The sequence below is a fragment of the Carica papaya genome, chromosome 5, assembly GCF_054855325.1.
Source record: "Carica papaya isolate Zhongbai chromosome 5, ASM5485532v1, whole genome shotgun sequence".
Classification (NCBI taxonomy): domain Eukaryota; kingdom Viridiplantae; phylum Streptophyta; class Magnoliopsida; order Brassicales; family Caricaceae; genus Carica; species Carica papaya.
Window position 1 is genome coordinate 31992648 of NC_142313.1, and position 23943 is coordinate 32016590.

A 23943-nucleotide genomic window follows, 5' to 3' on the forward strand; every position below is an offset into this window, starting at 1 on the left:
ACTCACATTTGCGTATAAACCAGCGGACCATAGTTTCAGTCGCGCGTAACGTCGAACGACCCATCTGAAAAAAAATTGTTGCGATACGAGAAGTTTCCAAGAGGTCACCCATCCGAGTATTACTCTCGCCCAAGCACACTTAACTGCAGAGTTCTGATGGGATCCAGTGCATTAGTGCGAGTATGATGCCACTTGTTTAATTTTGCGATTCAAATACATACACTCTCTCTCTTTTCTTCCTCCTCCCGTCATTTGTTTCCTTGTGCGTGCGCACTTCACCTCCCGTACTCCTTCTAATATCAAGTAAAATGCCACGGCGCCGTGACTCACATTTGCGAATAAACCTGCGGACCATCAATCAAGTCGCCCGTAACGTCGAAAGAATCATCTGCAAAAAGATGGGTGCAACATGAGGATCTCCCAAGAAAATGGGTGAAATATAAGGACTTCGCAGGAGGTCACCCATCCGGGTACTTTTCTTGCCCAAGCACCCTTAACTGCGGAGTTCTGATAGAATCTGTTGCATTAGTGCTGGTATGATCCCTCATGTTTCATTCTGCACTGCAAATACATACAGTCTTTCTCATTCCATCCCCCCTCCCGTTATTTGTTTTCTTGTGCGTGCACTCTGCATCTCTCTTTCTCGTTCTAATATCAAGTAATATGCCCCGGCACCGTGACTCACCTTTACAAATGAACCAGCGGTTTATAATTCCATTCGCGGGTAGCGTCTAACAACCCATCCGAAAAAAAATAGGTGCAACACGAGGGCTTCCCAGGTGGTCACCCATCCGAGTACTACCCTCGCCCAAGCACACTTAACTACGGAGTTCTGATGGGATCCGGAGCTTTAGTGCTGGTATGATCGCACCTGTTTAATTTTCCGCTGTAAATAGATACACTCATCCTTTCTTCCCCCTCCCATCATTTGTTTCATTGTGCGTTCACACTTCACCTCTCATTCTCGTTCTAATAGCGATTAAAATGCCCCTGCTTCTTGACTCATATTTGCGTATAAATCAGCGGACCCTAGTTCCAGACGCGCATAACGTTGAACGACCCGTCTGAAAAAAAAATTGGTGCGACACGAGGACTTCCCATGAGGTCACCCATCCGAGTACTAATCTCGCCCAAACACACTTAACTGCGGAGTTCTGATGGGATCCGGTGCATTAGTGGTGGTATGATCACACCGGTTTAATTTTGCGCTGCAAATACATAAACTCCTTCTCCTTTCTTTCCCCTCCCGTCATTTGTTTCCTTGTGCGTGCGCACTGCACCTCTCGTTCTCGTTCAAATATCAAGTAAAATGCCACGGCGCCGTGACTCACATTTGCAAATAAATTTGTGGACCATAATTAAAGTCGCGCGTAACGTCGAACGACACATCTGAAAAAAAGAAAATGGGTGCAATACGAGGACTTCACAAGAAAATGGGTGAAATATAAGGACTTCGCAGGAGGTAACCCACGCTAGTACTACTATCGCCCAAGCACCCTTACCTATGGAGTTCTGATAGAATCCGTTGCATTAGTGCTGGTATGATCGCACCTGTTTCATTTCGTGCTAAAAATACATAGACTCCTTCTCCTTCCCTCCCCCTCCCATCAATTGTTTCCTTGTGCGTTCACACTGCACCTCTATTTCTAGTTCTAATATCGATTAAAATGGCCCTGCTTCTTGACTCACATTTGCGTATAAACCAGCGGACCCCAGTTCCAGTCGCGCATAACGTCGAACGACCCGTCTGAAAAAAAATTTGTGCGACACGAGGACTTCCCAGGAGGTCACCCATGTGAGTACTACTCTCGCCCAAGCACACTTAACTGCGTAGTTCTGATGAGATCTGGTGCATTAGTGCTTGTATGATCGCACTCGTTTAATTCAGCGCTGCAAATACATAAACTCCTTCCCCTTTCTTCCCCCTCCCGTCATTTGTTTCCTTGTGCGTGCGCACTGCACCTCTCGTTCTCGTTCAAATATCAAGTAAAATGTCACGGCGCCGTGACTCACATTTGTCAATAAATCTGCGGACCATAATTAAAGTCACGCGTAACGTCGAACGGCACATCTGAAAAAAAAAATGGGTGCAACACGAGAACCTCCCAGAAGGTAACCCATCATTGTACTACTTTCGCCAAAGTACACTTAACTGCAGAGTTCTGATGGGATCCAGTGCATTTGTGCTTGTGTGACCGCACCTGTTTAATTTCGTGCTGAAAATACATACACTCCTTCTTCCATCCCTCCCTCCCATCATTTGTTTCCTTGTGCGTTCACACTGCAACTCTCCTTCTCGTTCTAATATCGATTAAAATGCCCCTGATTCTTGACTCACATTTGCGTATAAACCAGCGGACCATAGTTCCAGTCGCGCGTAACGTCGAACGACCCATCTGAAAAAAAATTGTTGCGATACGAGGACTTCCAAAGAGGTCACCCATCCGAGTACTACTCTCGACCAAGCACACTTAACTACAGATTTCTGATGGGATCCAGTGCATTAGTGCTGGTATGATGCCACTTGTTTAATTTTGTGCTTCAAATACATACACTCCTTCTCTTTTCTTCCTCATCCCGTCATTTGTTTCCTTGTGCGTGCGCACTGCACCTCCTGTACTCGTTCTAATATCAAGTAAAATGCCACGGCGCCGTGACTCACATTTGCGAATAAACCTGCGGACCATAAATCAAGTCGCGCGTAACGTCGAAAGAATCATATGCAAAAAGATGGGTGCAACACGAGCACCTCCCAAGAAAATGGGTGAAATATAAGGACTTCGCAGGAGGTCACCCATCCGAGTACATTTCCCGCCCAAGCACCCTTAACTGCGGAGTTCTGATAGAATCCGTTGCATTAGTGCTGGTATGATTCCTCATGTTTCATTCTGCACTGCAAATACATACACTCTTTCTCCTCCCATCCCCCCTCCCGTCATTTGTTTCCTTGTGCGTGCACTCTGCATCTCTCTTTCTCATTCTAATATCAAGTAATATGCCCCGGCACCGTGACTCACCTTTGCAAATGAACCAGCGGTTTATAATTCTATTCGCGCGTAACGTCGAAAAACCAATCCGAAAAAAAATAGGTGCAACACGAGGGCTTCCCAAGTGGTCACCCATCCGAGTGCTACTCTAGCCCAAGCACACTTAACTGCAGAGTTCTGATAGAATCCGTTGCATTAGTGCTGGTATGATCGAACCTGTTTAATTTCGCGCTGCAAATACATACACTCCTTCTCCTTTCTTCCCCCTCCCGTCATTTGTTTCCTTGTGCGTTCACACTTTACCTCTCATTCTCGTTCTAATATCGATTAAAATGACCCTGCTTCTTGACTAACATTTGCGTATAAACCAGCGGACACTAGTTCCAAACGCGCGTAACGTCAAACGACCCGTCTGAAAAAAAATTGGTGCGACACGAGGACTTCCCAGGAGGTCACCCATTCGACTACTAATCTCGCCCAAGCACACTTCACTGCGGAGTTCTGATGGGATCCGGTGCATTAGTGCTGGTATGATCGCACCTGTTAAATTTCGCGCTGCAAATACATAAACTCATTCCCCTTTCTTCCCCCTCCCGTCATTTGTTTCCTTGTGCGTGCGCACTGTACCTCTCGTTCTCGTTCAAATATCAAGTAAAATGTCACGGCGCCGTGACTCACATTTGCGATTAAATCTGCGGACCATAATTAAAGTCGCGCGTAACGTCGAACGGCACATCTGAAAAAAAAAATGGGTGCAACACGAGAACTTCCCATGAGGTAACCCATCATTGTACTACTTTCGCCAAAGCACACTTAACTGCGGAGTTCTGATGGGATCTGGTGCATTTGTGCTGGTGTGACCGCACCTGTTTAATTTCGTGCTGAAAATACATACACTCCTTCTTCCCTCCCCCCTCCCATCATTTGTTTCCTTATGCGTTCACACTGTACCTCTCCTTCTCGTTCTAATATCGATTAAAATGCCCCTAATTCTTGACTCACATTTGCGTATAAACCAGTGGACCATAGTTCCAGTCGCGCGTAATATCGAACGACCCATCTGAAAAAAAATTGTTGCGATACGAGAACTTCCCAAGAGGTCACCCATCCGAGCACTACTCTCGCCCAAGCACACTTAACTGCAGAATTCTGATGGGATCCAATGCATTAGTGCTGGTATGATGCCACTTGTTTAATTTTGCGCTTCAAATACATACACTTCTTCTCTTTTCTTCCTCCTCCCGTCATTTGTTTCCTTGTGCGTGCGCACTACACCTCCCGTTATCGTTCAAATATCAAGTAAAATGCCACGGCGCCGTGACTCACATTTGCGAATAAATCTGCGGACCATAATTAAAGTCGCACGTAACGTCGAACGGCACATCTGAAAAAACGAAAATGGGTGCAACACGAGAACTTTCCAGGAGGTAACCCATCATTGTACTACTTTCGCCAATGCACACTTAACTATGGAGTTCTGAAGGGATCTGGTGCATTTGTGCTGGTGTGACTGCACCTGTTTAATTTCGTGATGAAAATACATACACTCCTTCTTCCCTCCCCCCTCCCATCATTTGTTTCCTTGTGCGTTCACACTGCACCTCTTTTTCTCGTTCTAATATCGATTAAAATGCCCCTTTTTCTTGACTCACATTTGCGTATAAACCAGCGAACCATAGTTCCAGTCGCGCGTAACGTCGAACGACCCATCTGAAAAAAAATTGTTGCGATACGAGGACTTCCCAAGAGGTCACCCATCCGAGCACTACTCTCGCCGAAACACACTTAACTGCAGAGTTCTGATGGGATCCAGTGCATTAGTGCTGGTATGATGCCACTTGTTTAATTTTGCGCTTCAAATACATACACTCCTTTTTTCCTCCTCCTCCCGTCATTTGTTTCCTTGTAGGTGCGCACTGCACCTCTCGTACTCGTTCTAATATCAAGTAAAATGTCACGGTGCCGTGACTCACATTTGCGAATAAACCTGCAGACCATAAATCAAGTCGTGCGTAACGTCGAAAGAATCATCTGCAAAAAGATGGGTGCAACACGAGGACCTCCCAAGAAAATGGGTGAAATATAAGGACTTCGCAGGAGGTCACCCATCCGAGCACTAATCTCGCCCGAGCACACATAACTGCGGAGTTCTGATGGGATCCGGTGCATTAGTGCTGGTATGATCGCACCTGTTTAATTTCGCGCTTCAAATACATAAACTCATTCCCCTTTCTTCCCCCTCCCGTCATTTGTTTCTATGTGCGTGCGCACTGCACCTCCCGTTCTCGTTCTAATATCAAGTAAAATTCTACAGCGTCTGACTCACATTTGCGAATAAACTTGAGGACCATAATTCAAGTCGCGCGTAACGTCGAAAGAATCATCTGCAAAAAAATGGGTGTAACACGAGGACTTCACAAGAAAATGGGTGAAATATAAGGACTTCGCAGGAGGTAACCCATGCTAGTACTACTCTCGCCCAAGCACCCTTACCTACGGAGTTCTGATAGAATCCGTTGCATTAATGCTGGTATGATCGCACCTGTTTCATTTCGTTCTCAAAATACATACACTCCTTCTCCTTCCTTCCCCCTCCCATCAATTGTTTCCTTGTGCGTTCACACTGCACCTCTCCTTCTCGTTCTAATATCGATTAAAATGCCCCTGCTTCTTGACTCACATTTGCGTATAAACAAGTGGACCCTAGTTCCAGTCGCCCATAACGTCGAACGACCCGTCTGAAAAAAAATTGGTGCGACACGAGGACTTCTCAGGAGGTCACCGATCCGAGAACTACTCTCGCCCAAGCACACTTAACTGCGGAGTTCTGATGGGATCCGGTGCATTAGTGCTGGCATGATCGCACCCGTTTAATTCCGCGCTACAAATACATAAACTCCTTCTCCTTTCTTCCCCCTCCCGTCATATGTTTCCTTGTGCGTGCGCTCTGCATCTCTCTTTCTCGTTCTAATAACAAGTAATATGCCCCGGCACCGTGACTCACCTTTGCAAATGAACCAGCGGTTTATAATTCCATTCGCGCGTAACGTCGAACAACCCATCCGAAAAAAAATAGGTGCAACACGAGGGCTTCCCAGGTGGTCACCCATCCGAGTACTACTCTCCCCAAAGCAGACTTAACTGCGGAGTTCTGATGGGATCCGGAGCTTTAGTGCTGGTATGATAGCACCTGTTTTATTTCGCGCTGCAAATACATACACTCCTACTCCTTTCTTCCCCCTCCCGTCATTTGTTTCCTTGTGGGTTCACACTTCACCTCTCATTCTCGTTCTAATATCGATTAAAAGGCCCCTGCTTCTTGACTCACATTTGCGTATAAACCAGCGTACCCTAGTTCCAGACGCGCGTAACGTCGAACGACCCGTCTGAAAAAAAATTGGTGCGACACGAGGACTTCCCAGGAGGTCACCCATCCGAGTACTAATCTCGCCCAAGCAAACTTCTCTGCGGAGTTCTGATGGGATCCGGTGCATTAGAGCTGGTATGATCGCACCTGTTTAATTTCGCGCAGTAAATACATAAACTCATTCCCCTTTCTTCCCCCTCCCGTCATTTGTTTCCTTGTGCGTGCGCACTGCACCTCCCGTTCCCGTTCTAATATCAAGTAAAATGCTATAGCGCCGTGACTCACATTTGTGAATAAACCTGAGGACCATAATTCAAGTCGCGCGTAACGTCGAAGGAATCATCTGCAAAAAAATGGGTGCAACACGAGGACTTCACAAGAAAATGGGTGAAATATAAGGACTTCGCAGGAGGTAACCCATGCTAGTACTACTCTCGCCCAAGCACCCTTACCTACGGAGTTCTGATAGAATCCGTTGCATTAGTGCTGGTATGATCGCACCTGTTTCATTTCGTGCTGAAAATACATACACTCCTTCTCCTTCCCTCCCCCTCCCATCAATTGTTTCCTTGTGCGTTCACGCTGCACCTCTCTTTTTCGTTTTAATATCGATTAAAATGCCCCTGCTTTTTGACTCACATTTGCGTATAAACCAGCGGACCCTAGTTCTAGTCGCGCGTAACGTCTAACGACCCGTCTGAAAAAAAATTGGTGCGACACGAGGACTTCCCAGGAGGTCAACCATCCGAGTATTACTCTCGCCCAAGCACACTTAACTCCGGAGTTCTGAAGGGATCCGGGGCTTTAGTGCTGGTATGATCGCACTAGTTTAGTTTCGCGCTGCAAATATATACACTCCTTTTCTTTTCTTCCCCCTCCCGTCATTTGTTTCTTTGTGCGTGCACTCTGCATCTCTCTTTCTCGTTCTAATATCGATTAAAATGCCCCTGCTTCTTGACTCACATTTGCATACAAACCAGTGGACCCTAGTTCCAGTCGTGCGTAACATCGAACGACCCGTCTGAAAAAATAATTAGGGCGACACGAGGACTTCCCAAGAGGTCTCCAATCCGAGTACTACTCTCGCCCAAGCACACTTTACTGCAGAGTTCTGATGGGATCCGGTGCATTAGTGATGGTATGATCGCACCTGTTTAATTTCGCGCTGCAAATACATAAACTCCTTCTCCTTTCTTCCCCCTCCCGTTATTTGTTTCCTTCTGCGTGCGCACTGCACCTCTCGTTCTCGTTCAAATATCAAGTAAAATGCCACGGCGCAGTGACTCACATTTGCGAATCAATCTGCGGACCATAATTAAAGTCGCGCGTAACGTCGAACGACACATCTGAAAAAAAGAAAATGGGTGCAACACGAGAACTTCCCATGAGGTAACCCATCATTGTACTACTTTCGCCAAAGCACACTTAACTGCGGAGTTCTGATGGGATCCGGTGCATTCGTGCTGGTGTGACCGCACCTGTTTAATTTCGTGCTGAAAATACATACACTCCTTCTTCCCTCTCCCCTCCCATCATTTGTTTCCTTGTGCGTTCACACTGCACCTCTCCTTCTCGTTCTAATATCGATTAAAATGCCCCTGATTCTTGACTCACATTTGCGTATAAACCAGCGGACCATAGTTCCAGTAGCGCGTAACGTCGAACGACATATCTGAAAAAAAATTGTTGCGATAGGAGGACTTCCCAAGAGGTCACGCATCCGAGTACTACTCTCGCCCAAGCACACTTAACTGCAGAGTTCTAATGGGATCGAGTGCATTAGTGCTAGTATGATGCCACTTGTTTAATTTTGCGCTTCAAATACATACACTATTTCTCTTTTCTTCCTCCTCCCGTCATTTGTTTCCTTTTGCGTGCGCACTGCACCTCCCGTTCTCGTTCTAATATCAAGTAAAATGCCACGGCGCCGTGACTCACATTTGCGAATAAACCTGCGAACCATAAATCAATTCGCGCGTAACGTTGAAAGAATCATCTGCAAAAATATGGGTGCAACACGAGGACCTCCCAAGAAAATGGGTGAAATATAAGGACTTCGCAGGAGGTCACCCATCCGAGTACTTTTCTCGCCCAAGCACCCTTAACTGCGGAGTTCTGATAGAATCCGTTGCATTAGTGCTGGTATGATCCCTCATGTTTCATTATGCACTGCAAATACATACACTCTTTCTCCTCCCATCCCCCCTCCCGTCATTTGTTTCCTTGTGCGTGCACTCTTCATCTCTCCTTCTCGTTCTAATATCGATTAAAATGCCCCTGCTTCTTGACTCACATTTGCGTATAATCCAGCGGACCCTAGTTTCAGTCGCGCGTAACGTCGAATGACCCGTCTGAAAAAAAATTAGTGCGACACGAGGACTTCCTAGGAGGTCACCCATCCGAGTACTACTCTCACCCAAGCACACTTAACTGCGGAGTTCTGATGGGATCCGGTGCATTAGTGCTGGTATGATCGCACCTGTTTAATTTCGCGCTGCAAATACATAAACTCCTTCTCCTTTCTTCCCCCTCCTGTCATTTCTTTCCTTGTGCGTGCGCACTACACCTCCCGTGCTCGTTCTAATATAAAGTAAAATGCTACGGTGTCGTGACTCACATTTGCAAATAAACCTGAGGACTATAATTCAAGTCGCGCGTATCGTCGAAAGAATCATCTGCAAAAAAATGGGTGAAATATAAGGACTTCGCAGGAGGTCACCCATCCTAGTGCTACTCTCGCCCAAGCACCCTTAACTTGCGGAGTTCTAATAGAATCCGTTATATTGGTGCTGGTATGATTGCTCATGTTTCATTCTGTGCTGTAAATACATACACTTTTTCTCCCTCTATCCCCCCTCTCGTCATTTGTTTCCTTATGCGTGCACTCTGCATCTCTCCTTCTCATTCTAACATCGATTAAAATGCCCCTGCTTCTTGACTCACATTTGCGTATAAACCAGTGGACCCTAGTTCCAGTCGCACGTAACGTCGTACGACCCGTCTGAAAAAAAAATTAGTGCGACACGTGGACTTCCCAAGAGGTCACCCATCCGAGTACTACTCTCGCCCAAGCACACTTAACTGCGGAGTTCTGATGGGATCCGCTGCATTAGTGCTGGTATGATCGCACTTGTTTAATTTCGCGCTGCAAATACATAAACTCCTTCTCCTTTCTTCCCCCTCCTGTCATTTGTTTCCTTGTGCGTGCGCACTGCACCTCTCGTTCTCGTTCAAATATCAAGTAAAATGCCACGGCGCCGTGACTCACATTTGCGAATAAATCTGCAGACCATAATTAAAGTCGCGCGTAATGTCGAACGGCACATCTGAAAAAAAAATGGGTGCAACACGAGAACTTCCCAGGAGGTAACCCATCATTGTACTACTTTCGCCAAACCACACTTAACTGCAGAGTTCTGATGGGATCCAGTACATTAGTGCTGGTATGATTCCACTTGTTTAATTTTGCGCTTCAAATACATACACTCCTTCTCTTTTCTTCCTCCTCCCGTCATTTGTTTCCTTGTGCGTGCGCACTGCACCTCCCGTACTCGTTCTAATATCAAGTAAAAAGTCACGGCGCCGTGACTCACATTTGCGAATAAACCTGCGGACCATAAATCAAGTCGTGCGTAACGTCGAAAGAATCATCTGCAAAAAGATGGGTGCAACACGAGGACCTCCCAAGAAAATGGGTGAAATATAAGGACTTCGCAGAAGGTCACCCATCCGAGTACTTTTCTCGCCCAAGCACCCTTAACTACAGAGGTCTGATAGAATCCGTTGCATTAGTGCTGGTATGATCCCTCATGTTTCATTCTGCACTGCAAATACATACACTTTTTCTCCTCCCATCCCCCCTCCCGTCATTTGTTTCCTTGTGCGTGCACTCTGCATCTCTCTTTCTCGTTCTAATATAAAGTAATATGCCCCGGCACCGAGACTCATCTTTGCAAATGAACCAGCGGTTTATAATTCTATTCGCGCGTAACGTCGTACGACCCATCTGAAAAAAAATTAGTGCGACACGAGGACTTCCCAGGAGGTCACCCATCCGAGTACTACGCTCGCCCAAGCACACTTAACTGCGGAGTTCTAATGGGATCCGGAGCTTTAGTGCTGGTATGATCGCACCAGTTTACTTTCGCATTGCAAATACATACACTCCTTCTCCTTTCTTCACCCTTCCGTCATTTGTTTCCTTGTGCGTTCACACTTCACCTCTCATTCTCGTTCTAATATTGATTAAAATGCCCCTGCTTCTTGACTCACATTTGCGTATAAACCAGCGGACCCTAGTTTCAGACGCGCGTAACGTCGAACGACCCGTCTGAAAAAAAATTGGTGCAACACGAGGACTTCCCAGGAGGTCTCCCATCCGAGTACTAATCTCGCCCAAGCACACTTCACTGCGGAGTTCTAATGGGATCCGGTGCATTAGTGCTGGTATAATCGCACCTGTTTAATTTCGAGCTGCAAATACATAAACTCATTCCCCTTTCTTTCCCCTCCCGTCATTTGTTTCCTTGTGCGTGCGCACTGCACCTCCCGTTCTCGTTCTAATATCAAGTAAAATGCTACAGCGCCGTGACTCACATTTGCGAATAAACCTAAGGACCATAATTCAAGTCGCGCGTAACATCGAACGAATCATCTGCATAAAAATGGGTGCAACACGAGGACTTCACAAGAAAATGGGTGAAATATAAGGACTTCCCAGGAGGTAACCCATGCTAGTACTACTCTCGCCCAAGCACCCTTACCTACGGAGTTCTGATAGAATCCGTTGCATTAGTGCTGGTATGATTGCACCTGTTTCATTTCGCGCTGCAAATACATAAACTCCTTCTCCTTTCTTCCCTCTCCCGTAATTTGTTTCCTTGTGCGTGCGCACTGCACCTCCCGTTCTCGTTCTAATATCAAGTAAAATGGTACTGTGCCGTGACTCACATTTGCGAATAAACCTGAGGACCATAATTCAAGTCACGCGTAACGTCGAAAGAATCATCTGCAAAAAAATGGGTGCAACACGAGGACTTCACAAGAAAATGGGTGAAATATAAGGACTTCCCAGGAGGTAACCCATGCTAGTACTACTCTCGCCCAAGCACCCTTACCTACGGAGTTCTGATAGAATCTGTTGCATTAGTGCTGGTATGAGCGCACCTGTTTTATTTCGTGCTGCAAATACATAAACTCCTTCTTCTTTCTTCCCCCTCCCGTCATTTGTTTCCTTGTGCGTGCGCACTGCACCTCTCGTTCTCGTTCAAATATCAAGTAAAATGCCACGGCGAGGTGACTCACATTTGCAAATAAATTTGCGGACCATAATTAAAGTCGCGCGTAACGTCGAACGGCACATCTGAAAAAAAGAAAATGGGTACAACACGAGAACTTCCCAGGAGGTAACCCACCATTGTACTACTTTCGCCAAAGCACACTTAACTGCGGAGTTCTAATGGGATCCGGTGCATTAGTGCTGGTATGATCGAACCTGTTTAATTTCGCGCTGCAAATACATAAACTCATACCCCTTTCTTCCCCCTCCCGTCATTTGTTTCCTTGTGCGTGCGCATTGCACCTCCCGTGCTCGTTCTAATATCAAGTAAAATGCTACGGTGCCGTGACTCACATTTGCGAATAAACCTGAGGATCATAATTCAAGTCGCGCGTATCATCGAAAGAATCATCTGCAAAAAAATGGGTGCAACACGAGGACTTCCTAAGAAAATGGGTGAAATATAAGGACTTCGCAGGAGGTCACCCATCCTAGTGCTTCTCTCGCCCAAGCACCCTTAACTTGCGGAGTTCTGATAGAATGCGTTGCATTGGTGCTGGTATGATTGCTCATGTTTCATTCTGCGCTGCAAATACATACACTTTTTCTCCCTCCATCCCCCCTCCCGTCATTTATTTCCTTGTGCGTGCACTCTGCATCTCTTTTTCTCGTTCTAATATCAATTAAAATGCCCCTGCTTCCTGACTCACATTTGCATATAAACCAGTCGACCCTAGTTCTAGTCGCGCGTAACGTCGAACGACCCGTCTGAAAAAAAAATTAATGCGACATGAGGACTTCCCAGGAGGTCACCCATCCGAGTACTACTCTCGCCCAAGCACACTTAACTGCGGATTACTGATGGGATCCGGTGCATTAGTGCTGGTATGATAGCAACTGTTTAATTCCGCGCTGCAAATACATAAACTCCTTCTCCTTTCTTCCCCCTCCCGTCATTTGTTTCCTTGTGCGTGCGCACTGCACCTCTCGTTGTCGTTCAAATATCAAGTAAAATGCCACGGCGCCGTGACTCACATTTGCGAATAAATCTGCGGACCATAATTAAACTCGCGCGTAACGTCGAACTGCACATCTGAAAAAAAGAAAATGGGTGCAACACGAGAACTTCCCAGGAGGTAACCCATCATTGTACTACTTTTGCCAAAGCACACTTAACTGCGGAGTTCTGATGGAATCCGGTGCATTTGTGCTGTTTGACCGCACCTGTTTAATTTTGTGCTGAAAATACATACACTCCTTCTTCCCTCCCCCCTCCAATCATTTGTTTCCTTGTGCGTTCACACTGCACCTCTCATTCTCGTTCTAATATCGATTAAAATGCCCCTGATTCTTGACTAAGATTTGCGTATAAACCAGCGGACCATAGTTCCAGTCGCTCGTAACGTCGAACGACCCATCTGAAAAAAAATTGTTGCGATACGAGGACTTCCCAAGAGGTCACCCATCCGAGTACTACTATCGCCCAAGCATGCTTAACTGCAGAGTTCTGATGGGATTGAGTGCATTAGTGCTGGTATGATGCAACTTGTTTAATTTTGCGCTTCAAATACATACACTCCTTCTCTTTTCTTCCTCCTCCCGTCATTTGTTTCCTTGTGCGTGCGCACTGCACCTCCCGTACTCGTTCTAATATCAAGTAAAATGCCACGGCGCCGTGACTCACATTTGCGAATAAACCTGCGGACCATAAATCAAGTCGCGCGTAACGTCGAAAGAATCATCTGTAAAAAGATGGGTGCAACACGAGGACCTCCCAAGAAAATGGGTGAAATATAAGGACTTCGCGGGAGGTCACCCATCCGAGTACTTTTCTCGCCCAAGCACCCTTAACTGCGGAGTTTTGATAGAATCTGTTGCATTAGTGCTGGTATGATCCCTCATGTTTCATTCTGCACTGCAAATACATACACTCTTTCTCCTCCCATCCCCCCTCCCGTCATTTGTTTCCTTGTGCGTGCACTCTGCATCTCTCTTTATCGTTCTAATATCAAGTAATATGCCCCAGCACCGTGACTCACCTTTGCAAATGATCCAGCTGTTTATAATTCCATTCGCGCGTAACGTCGAACAACCCATCCGAAAAAAAATAGGTGCAACACGAGGGCTTCCCAGGTGGTCACCCATCCGAGTACTACTCTCGCCCAAGCACACTTAACTGCGGAGTTCTGATGGGATCCGGGGCTTTAGTGCTGGTATGATCGCACCTCTTTAATTTCGCGCTGCAAATATATACACTCCTCCATTCTTCCCCCTCCCGTCATTTGTTTCCTTGTGCGTTCACACTTCACCTCTCCTTCTCGTTCTAATATCGATTAAAATGCCCCTGCTTCTTGACTCACATTTGCGTATAAATCAGCGGACCATAGTTCCAGTCGCGCGTAACGTCGAACGACCTGTCAAAAAAAAAAATTAGTGCGACACGAGGACTTCCCAAGAGGTCACCAATCCGAGTTCTACTCTCGCCCAAGCACACTTAACTGCGGAGTTCTGATGGGATCCGGTGCATTAGCGCTGGTATGGTCGCACCTATTTAATTTCGCGCTGCAAATACATAAACTCATTCTCCTTTCTTCCCCCTCCCGTCATTTGTTTCCTTGTGCGTGCGCACTGCACCAACCGTGCTCGTTCTAATATCAAGTAAAATGCTACGGTGCCGTGACTCACATTTGCGAATAAACCTGAGAACCATAATTCAAGTCGCGCGTATCGTCGAAAGAATCATCTGCAAAAAAATGGGTGCAACACGAGGACTTCCTAAGAAAATGGGTGAAATATAAGGACTTCGCAGGAGGTCACCCATCCCAGTACTACTCTCGCCCAAGCACACTTAACTGCGGAGTTCTGATGGGATCCCATGCATTAGTGCTGGTATGATCGCACCTGTTTAATTTCGCGCTGCAAATACATAAACTCCTTCTCCTTTCTTCCCCCTCCCGTCATTTGTTTCCTTGTGCGTGCGCACTGTACCTCTCGTGCTCGTTCTAATATCAAGTAAAATGCTACAGTGCCGTGACTCACATTTGCGAATAATCCTGTGGACCATAATTCAAGTCGCGCGTATCGTCGAAAGAATCATCTGCAAAAAAATGGGTGCAACACTAGGACTTCCTAAGAAAATGGGTGAAATATAAGGACTTCGCAGGAGGTCACCCATCCTAGTGCTACTCTCGCCCAAGCACCCTTAACTTGCGAAGTTCTGAAAGAATCCGTTGCATTGGTGCTGGTATGATTGCTCATGTTTCATTCTGCGCTGCAAATACATACACTTTTTCTCCCTCCATCCCTCCTCCCGTCATTTGTTTACTTGTGCGTGCACTCTGCATCTCTCCTTCTCGTTCTAATATCGATTAAAATGCCCCTGCTTCTTGACTCACATTTGCGTATAAACCAGTGGACCCTAGTTCTAGTCGCGCGTAACGTCGAACGACCCGTTTGAAAAAAAAATTAGTGCGACACAAGGATTTCCCAGGAGGTCACCCATCCGAGTACTACTCTCGCCCAAGCACACTTAACTACGGAGTTCTGATGGGATCCGATGCATTAGTGCTGGTGTGATCACACCTATTTAATTTCGCGCTGTAAATAGATAAACTCCTTCTCCTTTCTTCCCCCTCCCGTCATTTGTTTCCTTGTGCGTGCGCACTACACCTCTCGTTCTCGTTCAAATATCAAGTAAAATGCCACGGCGCCGTAACTCACATTTGCGAATAAATCTGCGGACCATAACTAAAGTCGCGAGTAACGTCGAACGGCACATCTGAAAAAAAGAAAATGGGTGCAACACGAGAACTTCCCAGGAGGTAACCCATCATTGTACTACTTTCGCCACAGCACACTTAACTACGGAGTTCTGATAGAATCCGTTGCATTAGTGCTGGTATGATCGCACCTGTTTCATTTTGCGCTGCAAATACATACACTTTTTCTCCTTCCCTCCCCCTTCCATCAATTGTTTCCTTGTGCGTTCACACTGCACCTCTCCTTCTCGTACTAATATCGTTTAAAATGCCCCTGCTTCTTGACTCACATTTGCGTATAAACCAGCGGACCCTAGTTCCAGTCGCGCGTAACGTCGAACGACCCGTCTGAAAAAAAATTGGTGCGACACGAGGACTTCCCAAGAGGTCACCCATCCGACTACTACTCTTGACTCACATTTGCGTATAAACCAGCGGACCCTAGTTCCAGTCGCGCGTAACGTCGAACGACCCGTCTGAAAAAAAATTGGTGCGACACGAGGACTTCCCAAGAGGTCACCCATCCGACTACTACTCTCGCCCAAGCACGCTTAACTGCAGAGTTCTGATGGAATCCAGTGCATTAGTGCTGGTATGATGCCACTTGTTTAATTTTGCGCTTCAAATACATACACTCCTTCTTTTTTCTTCCTCCTCCCGTCATTTGTTTCCTTGTGCGTTCGCTCTGCACCTCCCGTACTTGTTCTAATATCAAGTAAAATGCCACGGCGCCGTGACTCACATTTGCGAATAAACCTGCGGACCATAAATCAAGTCGCGCGTAGCGTCGAAAGAATCATCTGCAAAAAGATGGGTGCAACACGACAACCTCCCAAGAAAATGGGTGAAATATAAGGACTTCGCAGGAGGTCACCCATCCGAGTACTTTTCTCGACCAAGCACCCTTAACTGCGGAGTTCTGATAGAATCCGTTGCATTTGTGCTCGTATGATCCCTCATGTTTCATTCTGCACTGCAAATACATACACTCTTTCTCCTTCCATCCCCCCTCCCGTCATTTGTTTCCTTGTGCGTGCACTCTGCATCTCTCTTTCTCGTTTTAATATCAAGTAATATGCTCCGGCACTGTGACTCACCTTTGCAAATTAACCAGCGGTTTATACCATTCGCGCGTAACGTCGAACAACCCATCCGAAAAAAAATAAGTACAACACGAGGGCTTCCCAAGTTGTCACCCATCCGAGTACTACTCTCGCCCAAGCACACTTAACTGTGGGGTTCTGATGGGATCCGGGGCATTAGTGCTGGTATGATCGCACCTCTTTAATTTCGCGCTGCAAATACATACACTCCTTCTCTTTTCTTCCCCCTCCCGTCATTTGTTTCCTTGTGCGTTCACACTTCACCTCTCATTCTCGTTCTAATATCGATTAAAATGCCCCTACTTCTTGACTCACATTTGTGTATAACCTAGCGGACCCTAGTTCCAGACGCGCGTAACGTCGAACGACCCGTCTGAAAAAAAATTGGTGTAACACGAGGACTTCCCAAGAGGTCACCCATTCGAGTACTAATCTCGCCCAAGCACACTTAACTGCGGGGTTCTGATGGGATCCGGGGCATTAGTGCTGGTATGATCGCACCCGTTTAATTCCGCGCTGCAAATGCATAAACTCCTTCTCCTTTCTTCCCCCTCCCGTCATTTGTTTCCTTGTGCGTGCGCACTGCACCTCCCGTGCTCGTTCTAATATCAAGTAAAATGCTACGGTCCGTGACTCACATTTGCGAATAAACCTGAGGACCATAATTCAAGTCGCGCGTATTGTCGAAAGAATCATCTGCAAAAAAATGGGTGCAACACGAGGACTTCCTAAGAAAATGGGTGAAATATAAGGACTTCGCAGGAGGTCACCCATCCTAGTGCTACTCTCGCCCAAGCACCCTTAACTTGCGGATTTCTGATAGAATCTGTTGCATTCGTGCTGGTACGATTGCTCTTGTTTCATTCTGCGCTGCAAATACATACACTTTTTCTCCCTCCATCCCCCCTCCCGTCATTTGTTCGTTGTGCGTGCACTCTGCATCTCTCCTTTTCGTTCTAATATCGATTAAAATGCCCCTTCTTCTTGACTTACATTTGCTTATAAACCAGTGGACCCTAGTTCTTGTCGCGCGTAACGTCGAACGACCCGTCTAAAAAAAAATTAATACGACACGAGGACTTCCTAGGAGGTCACCCATCCGAGTACTACTCTCGCCCAAGCACACTTAACTGCGGAGTTCTGATGGGATCCGGTGCATTAGTGCTGGTATGATAGCTACTGTTTAATTTTGTGATGCAAATACATAAACTCCTTCACCTTTGTTTCCTTGTGCGTGCGCACTGCACCTCTCGTTGTCGTTCAAATATCAAGTAAAATGCCACGGCGCCGTGACTCACATTTGCGAATAAATCTGCGGACCATAATTAAAGTCGCGCGTAACGTCGAACTGCACATTTGAAAAAAAGAAAATGGGTGCAACACGAGAACTTCCCAGGAGGTAACCCATCATTGTACTACTTTCGCCAAAGCACATTTAACTACGGAGTTCTGATGGGATCCGGTGCATTTGTGCTGGTGTGACCGCACCTCTTTAATTTCGTGCTGAAAATACATACACTCCTTCTTCCCTCCCCCCTCCAATCATTTGTTTCGTTGTGCGTTCACACTGTACCTCTCCTTCTCGTTCTAATATTGATTAAAATGCCCCTGATTCTTGACTCACATTTGCGTATAAACCAGCGGACCATAGTTCCAGTCGCGCGTAACGTCGAACGACCCATCTGAAAAAAAATTATTGCGATACAAGGACTTCCCAAGAGGTCACCCATCCGAGTACTACTCTCGCCCAAGCACGCTTAACTGCAGAGTTCTGATGGGATCCAGTGCATTAGTGCTGGTATGATAGCACCCATATAATTTCTCGCTACAAATACATAACTTCCTTCTCCTTTCTTCCCCCTCCCGTCATTTGTTTCCTTGTGCGTGCGCACTGCACCTCCCGTGCTCGTTCTAATATCAAGTAAAAATCTACGGTGCTGTGACTCACATTTGTGAATAAACCTGAGGACCATAATTCAAGTCGCGCGTATCGTCGAAAGAATCATCTGCAAAAAAATGGGTGCAACACGAGGACTTCCTAAGAAAATGGGTGAAATATAAGGACTTCGCAGGAGGTCACCCATCCTAGTGCTACTCTCGCCCAAACACCCTTAACTTGCGGAGTTCTGATAGAACCCGTTGCATTGGTGCTGGTATGATTGCTCATGTTTCATTCTGTGCTGCAAATACATACACTTTCTCTCCCTCCATCCACCCTCCCTTCATTTGTTTCCTTGTGCATACACTCTGCATCTCTCCTTCTCGTTCTAATATCAAGTAATATGCTCCGGCACCGTGACTCACCTTTGCAAATGAACCAGCGGTTTATAATTCCATTCGCGCGTAACGTCGAACAACCCATCCGAAAAAAAATATGTGCAACACGAGGGCTTCCCAAGTGGTCACCCATCCGAGTACTACTTTTGCCCAGGCACACTTAACTGCGGAGTTTTGATGGGATACGGAGCTTTAGTGCTGGTATGATCGCACCTGTTTAATTTCGCGCTGCAAATTCATACACTCCTTCTCATTTGTTTCCTTGTGCGTTCACACTGCATCTCTTCTTCTCCTTCTAATATCGATTAAAATGCCCCTACTTCTTGACTCATATTTGCGTATAAACCAGCGGACCCTAGTTCCAGTCGCGCGTAACGTTGAACGACCCATCTGAAAAAAAATTGGTGCGACACGAGGACTTCCCAGGAGGTCACCCATCCGAGTACTACTCTCGCCCAAGCACACTTCACTGCAGAGTTCTGATGGGATCCGGTGCATTAGTGCTGGTATGATTGCACCTGTTTATTTTGCGCTGCAAATACATAAACTCATTCCCCTTTCTTCCCCCTCCCGTAATTTGTTTCCTTGTGCGTGCCCACTGCACCTCCCGTTCTCGTTCTAATATCAAGTAAAATGGTACAGCGCCGTGACTCACATTTGCGAATAAACCTGAGGACCATAATTCAAGTCACGTGTAACGTCGAAAGAATCATCTGCAAAAAAAGGGTGCAACACGAGGACTTCACAAGAAAATGGGTGAAATATAAGGACTTCATAGGAGGTAACCCATGCTAGTACTACTCTCGCCCAAGCACCCTTACCTACGGAGTGCTGATAGAATCCGTTGCATTATTGCTGGTATGATCGCACCTATTTCATTTCGTGCGCAAAATACATACACTCCTTCTCCTTCCCTCCCCCTCCCATCAATTGTTTCCTTGTGCGTTCACACTGTACCTCTCCTTCTCGTTCTAATATCGATTAAAATGCCTCTGCTTCTTGACTCACATTTGCTAATAAACCAGCGGATCCTAGTTCCAGTCGCGCATAACGTCGAGCGACCCGTCTGAAAAAAAATTGGTGCGACACGAGGACTTCCCAGGAGGTCACCCATCTGAGTACTACTCTCGCCCAAGCACACTTAACTGCAGAGTTCTGACGGGATCCGGTGCATTAGTGCTGGTATGATCGCACCCGTTTAATTCTGTGCTGTAAATACATCAAATCCTTCTCCTTTCTTCCCCCTCCCGTCATTTGTTTCCTTGTGCGTGCGCACTGCACCTCCCGTGCTCGTTCTAATATAAAGTAAAATGCTACGGTTCCGTGACTCACATTTGCGAATAAACCTGAGGACCATAATTCAAGTCGCGCTTATCGTCGAAAGAATCATCTGCAAAAAAATGGGTGCAACAAGAGGACTTCCTAAGAAAACGGGTGAAATATAAGGACTTCGCAAGAGGTCACCCATCCTAGTGCTACTCTCGCCCAAGCACCCTTAACTTGCGGAGTTCTGATAGAATCTGTTGCATTGGTGCTGGTTTGATTGCTCATGTTTCATTCTGCGCTGCAAATACATACACTTTTTCTCCCTCCATCCCCCCTCCCGTCATTTGTTTCCTTATGCGTGCACTCTGCATCTCTCCTTCTAGTTCTAATATCGATTAAAATGCCCCTGCTTCTTGACTCACATTTGCGTATAAACCAGTGGACCCTAGTTCCAGTTGTGCGTAACGTCGAACGATACGGTGCATTAGTGCTGGTATGATGGGATACGGTGCATTAGTGCTGGTATGATCGCACCTGTTTAATATTGCGCTGCAAATGCATAAACTCCTCCTTTCTTCCCCCTCCCGTCATTTGTTTTCTTGTGCGTGCGCACTGCACCTCTCGTTCTTATTCAAATATCAAGTAAAATTCCACGGCGCCGTGACTCACATTTGCGAATAAATCTGCGGACCATAATTAAAGTCGCGCGTAACGTCGAACGGCACATCTGAAAAAAAGAAAATGGGTGCAACACGAGAACTTCCTAGGAGGTAACCCATCATTGTACTACTTTCGCCAAAGCACACTTAACTGCGGAGTTCTTATGGGATCCGGTGCATTTGTGCTGGTGTGACCGCACTTGTTTAATTTCGTGCTGAAAATGCATACACTCCTTCTTCCCTCCCCCCTCCCATCATTTGTTTCCTTGTTCGTTCACACTGCACATCTCCTTCTCGTTCTAATATCGATTAAAATGCCCCTGATTCTTGACTCACATTTGCGTATAAACCAGCGGACCATAGTTCCAGTCGCACGTAACGTCGAACGACCCATCTAAAAAAAAATTTTTGCGATACGAGGACTTCCCAAGAGGTCACCCATCTGAGTACTACTTTCGCCCAAGCACACTTAACTGCAGAGTTATGATGGGATCCAGTGCATTAGTGCTGGTATGATGCCACTTGTATAATTTTGCGCTTCAAATACATACGCTCCTTCTCTTTTCTTCCAACTCCCGTCATTTCTTTCTGTGTGCGTGCGCACTGCACCTCCCGTACTCGTTCTAATATCAAGTAAAATGCCACGGTGCCGTGACTCACATTGGCGAAAAAACCTGCGGACCATAAATCAAGTCGCGCGTAACGTCGAAAGAATCATCTGCAAAAAGATGGGTGCAACACGAGGACCTCCTAAGAAAATGGGTGAAATATAAGGACTTCGCAGGAGGTCACCCATCCGAGTACTTTTCTCACCCAAGCACCCTTAACTGCGGAGTTCTGATAGAATCCGTTGCATTAGTGCTGGTATGATCCCTCATGTTTCATTCTGTACTGCAAATACATACACTATTTCTCCTCCCATCCCCCCTCCCGTCATTTGTTTCCTTGTGCGTGCACTCTGCATCTCTCTTTCTCGTTCTAATATCAAGTAATATGCCCCGGCACCGTGACTCACCTTTGCAAATGAACCAGCGGTTTATAATTCCATTCGCGCGTAACGTCGAACAACCCATCCGAAAAAAAATTGGTGCAACACGAGGGCTTCCCAAGTGGTCACCCATCTGAGTACTACTCCCGCCCAAGCACACTTAACTGCAGAGTTCTGATGGGATCACGAGCTTTAGTGCTGGTATGATCGCACCTGTTTAATTTCACGCTTCAAATACATACACTCCTTCTCCTTTCTTCCCCCTCCCGTCATTTGTTTCGTTGTGCGTTCACACTTCACCTCTCACTCTCGTTCTAATATCGATTAAAATGTCCCTGCTTCTTGACTCACATTTGCGTATAAATTAGCGGACCCTAGTTCCAGACGTACGTAACGTCGAACGACCCGTCTGAAAAAAAATTGGTGCGACACGAGGACTTCCCAAGAGGTCACCCATCCGAGTACTAATCTCGCCCAAGCACACTTCACTCTGGAGTTCTGATGGGATCCGGTGCAATAGTGCTGGTATGATCGCACCCGTTTAATTTTGCACTGCAAATACATAAACTCATTCCCCTTTCTTCCCCCTCCCGTCATTTGTTTCCTTGTGCGTGCGCACTGCACCTCCCGTTCTCGTTCTAATATCAAGTATAATGCTACGGCGCCGTGACTCACATTTACGAATAAACCTGAGGACCATAATTCAAGTCGCGCATAACGTCGAAAGAATCATCTGCAAAAAAATGGGTGCAACACGAGGACTTCACAAGAAAATGGGTGAAATATAAGGACTTCGCAGGAGGTAACCCATGCTAGTGCTACTCTCGCCAAAGCACCTTTACCTACGGAGTTCTGATAGAATCTGTTGCATTAGTGCTGGTAAGATCGCACCTATTTCATTTCGCGCTGCAAATACATACACTCATTCTTCTTTCTTCCCCCTCCCGTCATTTGTTTCCTTGTGCGTGCGCACTGCACCTCTCGTTCTCGTTCAAATATCAAGTAAAATGCCACGGCGCCGTGGCTCACATTTGCGAATAAATCTGCGGACCATAATTAAAGTCGCGCGTAACGTCGAGCGGCACATCTGAAAAAAAGAAAAAGGGTGCAACACGAGAACTTCCCAGGAGGTAACCCATCATTGTACTACTTTCGCCAAAGCACAGTTAACTGCGGAGTTCTGATGGGATCCGGTGCATTTGTGCTGGTGTGACCGCACCTGTTTAATTTCGTGCTGAAAATACATAAACTCCTTCTTCCCTCCCCCCCTACCATCATTTGTTTCCTTGTGCGTTCACACTGCACCTCTCCTTCTCGTTCTAATATCAATTAAAATGCCCCTGATTCTTGACTCACATTTGCGTATAAACTAGGGGACCATAGTTCCAGTCGCGCGTAACGTCGAACGACCCGTCTGAAAAAAAATTGGTGCGACACGAGGACTTCCCAGGAGGTCACCCATCCGAGTACTACTCTCGCCCAAGCACACTTAACTGCTGAGTTCTGATGGGATCTAGTGCATTAGTGCTGGTATGATCGCACCCATTTAATTTCGCGCTGCAAATACATAAACTCCTTCTCCTTTTTTCCCCCTCCCGTCATTTGTTTCCTTGTGCGTGCGCACTGCACCTCCCATGCTCGTACTAATATAAAGTAAAATACTACTGTGCCGTGACTTACATTTGCGAATAAACCTGAGGAACATAATTCAAGTCACGCGTATCGTCGAAAGAATCATCTGCAAAAAAATAGGTGCAACACGAGGACTTCCTAAGAAAATGGGTGAAATATAAGGATTTCGCAGGAGGTCACCCATCCGAGTACTTTTCTCACCCAAGCACCCTTAACTGCGGATTTCTGATAGAATCCGTTGCATTGGTACTGGTATGATTGCTCAAGTTTCATTCTGCACTGCAAATACATACACTTTTTCTCCCTCCATCCCCCCTCCCGTCATTTGTTTCCTTGTGTGTGCACTCTGCATCTCTCCTTCTCGTTCTAATATCGATTAAAATGTCCCTGCTTCTTGACTCACATTTGCGTATAAACCAGTGGACCCTAGTTCCAGTCGCGCGTAACGTCTAGCGACCCGTCTGAAAAAAAAAATTAGTCCGACACGAGGACTTCCCAGGAGGTCACCCATCCGAGTACTAATCTCGCCCAAGCACACTTCACTGCTGAGTTCTGATGGGATCTGGTGCATTAGTGCTGGTATGATCACACCTGTTTAATTTTGCGCTACAAATACATAAAATCATTC

General features: G+C 46.3%; 9 non-coding genes and 35 pseudogenes across 9 annotated transcripts; all 44 read right to left on the reverse strand.

Moving 5' to 3' along the window:
• Positions 1–754: 754 nt before the first annotated feature.
• LOC148265669 (5S ribosomal RNA) lies at positions 755–873 on the reverse strand. Its single transcript, XR_015820783.1, has one exon. It is a non-coding gene; the product is annotated as a 5S ribosomal RNA (ribosomal RNA).
• A 203-nt stretch (positions 874–1076) lies between these two features.
• Positions 1077–1195, reverse strand: LOC148265670 (5S ribosomal RNA). Its single transcript, XR_015820536.1, has one exon. It is a non-coding gene; the product is annotated as a 5S ribosomal RNA (ribosomal RNA).
• A 563-nt stretch (positions 1196–1758) lies between these two features.
• Positions 1759–1877, reverse strand: LOC148265671 (5S ribosomal RNA; annotated as a pseudogene).
• Positions 1878–2084: 207 nt separating this feature from the next.
• LOC148265672 (5S ribosomal RNA) lies at positions 2085–2203 on the reverse strand (annotated as a pseudogene).
• An 883-nt stretch (positions 2204–3086) lies between these two features.
• On the reverse strand, positions 3087–3205 carry LOC148265673 (5S ribosomal RNA; annotated as a pseudogene).
• Positions 3206–3410: 205 nt separating this feature from the next.
• On the reverse strand, positions 3411–3529 carry LOC148265674 (5S ribosomal RNA). The gene has a single exon (XR_015820339.1). It is a non-coding gene; the product is annotated as a 5S ribosomal RNA (ribosomal RNA).
• Positions 3530–3736: 207 nt separating this feature from the next.
• Positions 3737–3855, reverse strand: LOC148265675 (5S ribosomal RNA; annotated as a pseudogene).
• Positions 3856–4058: 203 nt separating this feature from the next.
• LOC148265676 (5S ribosomal RNA) lies at positions 4059–4176 on the reverse strand (annotated as a pseudogene).
• An 883-nt stretch (positions 4177–5059) lies between these two features.
• On the reverse strand, positions 5060–5178 carry LOC148265677 (5S ribosomal RNA; annotated as a pseudogene).
• A 558-nt stretch (positions 5179–5736) lies between these two features.
• LOC148265678 (5S ribosomal RNA) lies at positions 5737–5855 on the reverse strand (annotated as a pseudogene).
• Positions 5856–6060: 205 nt separating this feature from the next.
• Positions 6061–6179, reverse strand: LOC148265679 (5S ribosomal RNA; annotated as a pseudogene).
• Positions 6180–6384: 205 nt separating this feature from the next.
• LOC148265680 (5S ribosomal RNA) lies at positions 6385–6503 on the reverse strand (annotated as a pseudogene).
• Positions 6504–7062: 559 nt separating this feature from the next.
• LOC148265681 (5S ribosomal RNA) lies at positions 7063–7181 on the reverse strand (annotated as a pseudogene).
• A 206-nt stretch (positions 7182–7387) lies between these two features.
• LOC148265682 (5S ribosomal RNA) lies at positions 7388–7506 on the reverse strand (annotated as a pseudogene).
• Positions 7507–7715: 209 nt separating this feature from the next.
• LOC148265683 (5S ribosomal RNA) lies at positions 7716–7834 on the reverse strand (annotated as a pseudogene).
• An 882-nt stretch (positions 7835–8716) lies between these two features.
• On the reverse strand, positions 8717–8835 carry LOC148265684 (5S ribosomal RNA). Its single transcript, XR_015820720.1, has one exon. It is a non-coding gene; the product is annotated as a 5S ribosomal RNA (ribosomal RNA).
• A 532-nt stretch (positions 8836–9367) lies between these two features.
• On the reverse strand, positions 9368–9486 carry LOC148265685 (5S ribosomal RNA). Its single transcript, XR_015819678.1, has one exon. It is a non-coding gene; the product is annotated as a 5S ribosomal RNA (ribosomal RNA).
• Positions 9487–10371: 885 nt separating this feature from the next.
• On the reverse strand, positions 10372–10490 carry LOC148265686 (5S ribosomal RNA). The gene has a single exon (XR_015821039.1). It is a non-coding gene; the product is annotated as a 5S ribosomal RNA (ribosomal RNA).
• A 205-nt stretch (positions 10491–10695) lies between these two features.
• LOC148265687 (5S ribosomal RNA) lies at positions 10696–10814 on the reverse strand. The gene has a single exon (XR_015820438.1). It is a non-coding gene; the product is annotated as a 5S ribosomal RNA (ribosomal RNA).
• Positions 10815–11049: 235 nt separating this feature from the next.
• LOC148265688 (5S ribosomal RNA) lies at positions 11050–11168 on the reverse strand (annotated as a pseudogene).
• Positions 11169–11731: 563 nt separating this feature from the next.
• On the reverse strand, positions 11732–11850 carry LOC148265689 (5S ribosomal RNA; annotated as a pseudogene).
• Positions 11851–12412: 562 nt separating this feature from the next.
• Positions 12413–12531, reverse strand: LOC148265690 (5S ribosomal RNA; annotated as a pseudogene).
• A 209-nt stretch (positions 12532–12740) lies between these two features.
• On the reverse strand, positions 12741–12858 carry LOC148265691 (5S ribosomal RNA; annotated as a pseudogene).
• An 882-nt stretch (positions 12859–13740) lies between these two features.
• LOC148265692 (5S ribosomal RNA) lies at positions 13741–13859 on the reverse strand. The gene has a single exon (XR_015820234.1). It is a non-coding gene; the product is annotated as a 5S ribosomal RNA (ribosomal RNA).
• A 203-nt stretch (positions 13860–14062) lies between these two features.
• LOC148265693 (5S ribosomal RNA) lies at positions 14063–14181 on the reverse strand (annotated as a pseudogene).
• Positions 14182–14416: 235 nt separating this feature from the next.
• LOC148265694 (5S ribosomal RNA) lies at positions 14417–14535 on the reverse strand (annotated as a pseudogene).
• A 562-nt stretch (positions 14536–15097) lies between these two features.
• On the reverse strand, positions 15098–15216 carry LOC148265695 (5S ribosomal RNA; annotated as a pseudogene).
• Positions 15217–15425: 209 nt separating this feature from the next.
• LOC148265696 (5S ribosomal RNA) lies at positions 15426–15544 on the reverse strand (annotated as a pseudogene).
• Positions 15545–15877: 333 nt separating this feature from the next.
• On the reverse strand, positions 15878–15996 carry LOC148265697 (5S ribosomal RNA; annotated as a pseudogene).
• A 557-nt stretch (positions 15997–16553) lies between these two features.
• On the reverse strand, positions 16554–16672 carry LOC148265698 (5S ribosomal RNA; annotated as a pseudogene).
• Positions 16673–16877: 205 nt separating this feature from the next.
• Positions 16878–16996, reverse strand: LOC148265699 (5S ribosomal RNA; annotated as a pseudogene).
• A 560-nt stretch (positions 16997–17556) lies between these two features.
• Positions 17557–17674, reverse strand: LOC148265700 (5S ribosomal RNA; annotated as a pseudogene).
• A 190-nt stretch (positions 17675–17864) lies between these two features.
• LOC148265701 (5S ribosomal RNA) lies at positions 17865–17983 on the reverse strand (annotated as a pseudogene).
• Positions 17984–18186: 203 nt separating this feature from the next.
• Positions 18187–18305, reverse strand: LOC148265702 (5S ribosomal RNA; annotated as a pseudogene).
• A 561-nt stretch (positions 18306–18866) lies between these two features.
• LOC148265703 (5S ribosomal RNA) lies at positions 18867–18985 on the reverse strand (annotated as a pseudogene).
• A 186-nt stretch (positions 18986–19171) lies between these two features.
• LOC148265704 (5S ribosomal RNA) lies at positions 19172–19290 on the reverse strand (annotated as a pseudogene).
• Positions 19291–19847: 557 nt separating this feature from the next.
• Positions 19848–19966, reverse strand: LOC148265705 (5S ribosomal RNA). The gene has a single exon (XR_015819819.1). It is a non-coding gene; the product is annotated as a 5S ribosomal RNA (ribosomal RNA).
• An 812-nt stretch (positions 19967–20778) lies between these two features.
• Positions 20779–20897, reverse strand: LOC148265706 (5S ribosomal RNA; annotated as a pseudogene).
• Positions 20898–21454: 557 nt separating this feature from the next.
• Positions 21455–21573, reverse strand: LOC148265707 (5S ribosomal RNA; annotated as a pseudogene).
• A 206-nt stretch (positions 21574–21779) lies between these two features.
• On the reverse strand, positions 21780–21898 carry LOC148265708 (5S ribosomal RNA; annotated as a pseudogene).
• A 205-nt stretch (positions 21899–22103) lies between these two features.
• LOC148265709 (5S ribosomal RNA) lies at positions 22104–22222 on the reverse strand (annotated as a pseudogene).
• A 563-nt stretch (positions 22223–22785) lies between these two features.
• Positions 22786–22904, reverse strand: LOC148265710 (5S ribosomal RNA; annotated as a pseudogene).
• Positions 22905–23108: 204 nt separating this feature from the next.
• Positions 23109–23227, reverse strand: LOC148265711 (5S ribosomal RNA; annotated as a pseudogene).
• A 562-nt stretch (positions 23228–23789) lies between these two features.
• Positions 23790–23908, reverse strand: LOC148265712 (5S ribosomal RNA; annotated as a pseudogene).
• Positions 23909–23943: the final 35 nt, after the last annotated feature.